Source organism: Corylus avellana, chromosome ca5 (assembly GCF_901000735.1).
Source record: "Corylus avellana chromosome ca5, CavTom2PMs-1.0".
Classification (NCBI taxonomy): Eukaryota; Viridiplantae; Streptophyta; class Magnoliopsida; order Fagales; family Betulaceae; genus Corylus; species Corylus avellana.
Window position 1 is genome coordinate 327891 of NC_081545.1, and position 3783 is coordinate 331673.

Consider the following 3783-nt stretch of genomic DNA (forward strand, 5'->3'; position numbering starts at 1 on the left):
GAAATTCACAAGGATGAATCCATATGCATCCTTCTTGTATCCCATGTTTAGTGTGATGTCCGCCCAATCACACTTAAATAGCACATAACAAGATCCATCGTAATATTGCAACTCAAACATGCGAGTTAGCACGTCGTAGTATGTTGGGCCGTCTTCAGGAAATACACTTACTCCACTATTTTGAGCTGTCCTTCCTTGATCGTTATCTCTTGTGCGAAACAATGTGCCATTATTGACAAATCGCTTAAATTCTAAGGCTGATCCCATTGGCCCAACCGCATGCTACCTACGGATCTCATCCATGTCTCGAACCTGATATTTGGGTAAAGTTCATTATAGTGAGTGTTTTTTCACAAAAAAGAAAACTAAAAATTAACCATGTGTCTCAGGCACGACATAATACTTACATAGTCTCAGAACCAATCCGAAAATTCATGTCTATGCTTTTCATGTCATCCGTCTTCCGATAATCGTTCCCTAGTGTTTGCTTGACGAAGCACCTCCATGTGCATCCTATATATTACCAGAGTTAAACCTTTAAAACTTGTCCATACAACATGAACATACATTTACTCATAATTTAAACAATACAACTCACGTTCGGAATGGAGCAAATCAATGTTTAGGAGGATATATCAATGTGCCAGTCTCAACATTCTGTCATCAAGTTCAATAGTATGGACCGCCCCTCTAGAGTCATCAACGCTTCTAGGTGGCTTATTGTGCATTATTGGTGCATTTTTCAAATATCACAAACAAAATGTAAGTAACTCATCCATTATGTACCCTTAAGCAATAGAGCCTTCTAGTGCAGCTTTGTTGCGAACATTAATTTTACATCGATGTAGGTTCCTATATTACAAATAAGCATATAAGTAACGTCCTAGTTAACCGGATTGTAAAAAAAAAAAGGTGTAATTATTGAATGATGGCGTACCTCTCAAAAGGATACATTCACCGATAGTGAACTGGTCCAGTACCTAACCTACATTCACGAACCAAATGTATGACAAGGTGCACCATCATTGTGAAAAATCCTGGTGGAAAGATTTGTTCCAATTCATACAATATGTAGGGGATTTGATTCTCAAGTCGATCCAAATCTTCAATTCGGAGTGTTTTAGAGCATATCTCTCTAAAGAAGCAAGACAACTCTACTAAAGGTTAACAACCTTATTTGGCAAGGATTTGGGCAGTGCAATTGGCATGAGTTGTCGCATGAGAATGTGGCTACCATGGCTTTGCATACCCCTAATACAATGTTCCTTAAGTTTGACACAATGTGACACATTTGAAGCATGCCCATTTGGCAATCTAACATTCGCCAGTACTGTCAATAAGTTATCTTTCTCCTTATTAGATATTATGAAGCAAGCTGGGGGCAAAAGTGTTTTATTGATTTTATAATAAATGCCAGGTTAAAAAAAGCCAAAAAGATCAATTTTTGTTGTAGTGACTTTAGGAGAGAGAGAGAGAGGAGGGGGAAAGACTATTTTTTTTTTCCTGCCATGTTAGTACATACACTTTGTTTGTAAAACTCCCTTCGTACCTGTAGCATTCCTCCTTGTTTTAAGCATAAACTAGTCATTAATACATGAACCAAACATCAAAGCTCCAACCTTTCTCATCAAAGATCAAATCCAAAAACGAATCTACCATATATAATACATCTCTAAAACACATGGATCTACATTTAATCTTTAAATAGTAGATAAACATCATAAAAAAATAAGATATTACTTGCTTAACAAAAGCTATAACCTAGCTACCTACTCAATAATCATGATCTAACCTATAATACTCATCCTAGAACTATATATTAAACAACAAACTTAATTATACAATAAACTATGAAAATACAACTAACATAGTAGGTAGTGATCAGACATCATAAAAACATGCTCATAACAATAATGAACACGAAATTAGAGCAAAAGGTTACCTGTCTTGAAGGTAAATTTCAAGAATCCACCTCTTCTCTCGCTCTCTAGGGTTCATTGGACCAAAAGGCAATGAAAATGAGCGAAATGATGGCTTTGGTGCGGGCCTCGTTTCCCGCTATGAAACAGAAAAATGACTTCTGCCCATCCATGGGCACCCTGAGCACCACAACTTGCAGCAAAAAAGAAAAAAAAAAAAAAAAGAAGGCTTTTATTTATTTATTTATTTATGATTGACTAATATTAATTAAGTTAAACAAAACAAAGCCATTTCGATATATACCTTCGTCATGGTGTTGGTTTGTGGGATATATATATTGTGACGAAGAGTCTCTCTCTGTTGGGGAGAATTAATGTTGTTACAGCGAGTCGTTTGGGATACACTCCTATTTAAAGGCCTTGGAGCCGCGACTCCACACAGTTGCTCAGGAGTTTCTCAAGTCAACAAGTCATCAAAGGTTGCATGCTTTTCTCTTGTGTATACGAGTACTGCTATGCGGCTGCCCCTAGCGTCAGATAGGTATTAAAAAAAAATTAATTAAAAAAAATTGTCGTTTTTTTAATTAAATTTTTATGAGTTAATATTTAATTTTTAATGCCTCAAAACTTGTTTTTGAATTTAAAACTAAAATTTAAGAGTGAAAGGTTAATCCTTTAGGGATTGTATCACCTAAAAATGATTCGATTATCCTAAATTTGGTACTAATGACTCAAATTTGGTACTAATACTTTAAATTTAATACTAATATTTCAAATTTAGATTCCCCTTTAATATTTATCTTCTTCGATTTTTTTTGTTTTTTTTTTTTGAAGAAAAAAGTTAAAATGTCTGACGCTATTCCATGTATACTTACCACGTACTTCTCCTCCATCTACTCCAACTTGACTTAGATATGATGAGATTCTGGATTCTTTTGCCTTAGATATATATATTCTGGTCCACGTAGATTAATGCGGTATAACGTTTTGAATTTTTTGTATTGAAAAGTAAAAAATTTTATTTTGTAGTTATTTTTTTTTATTTGAATAATAATAAAACGTGAATGATGTAATATAAAAAGTAGAAAAAAAAAAAAAAAAGTGAAAAATGTTTTAATATTAATTTTTTTGTGAAAAATTTGTGTGAACAGTATAAAAGGGGAAGGATTTGCTAATTAAACAAACTGATTTTGCATTGTTTGGTAATCATTATAAGTGACCAAAATATAAGATCAATGATGGGGAAATCAATTTAATTAAGCACATGCATTAAAAGGGAAGTGGAAATGTAACTGCTCCAATTAACTTGTTCCGGTTAGTAGGAGTACTGTCAATTCATAATTGTATGTCGTGTCAAGGCATATGTATAAGATTATATATGTTAACTATAACATAATTCATTTAATTAAACCGGTCAAACCTCTAAACTTTAACTTGCTAATTAGGTTTATGTCTAACTTGCCGGTTGTACAAAATATTATCAGTTCTAAGTGTGAGTGCGATTGGAATGGAGATCATATATGAACCATAAAATAGATTTTTGGGGAAAGTCCACACCCCCCTCAAACTACCACCGAATTGACAATGTCCCCTCAAACTATCAACTGTAACAATGTCTTCCATAAACTACCAAAACATTGTCAATATCCACCCAAAGGTTAGCAAAAATATAAAAATACTCCTATAGATTCACAATAAGAAAAAAATACCCCTATAAATTTGAAAAAATAATTAATAAATTAATTTTTTTTAAACGAAAATTTTAATTTTAAAAAATGATTTTTTATTTTATTTTTTTAAAACGAAAAATTTTAATTTTTTTTTGAAACTGAAATTCTTATTTTTTTTAAAAATATTTTTTTAA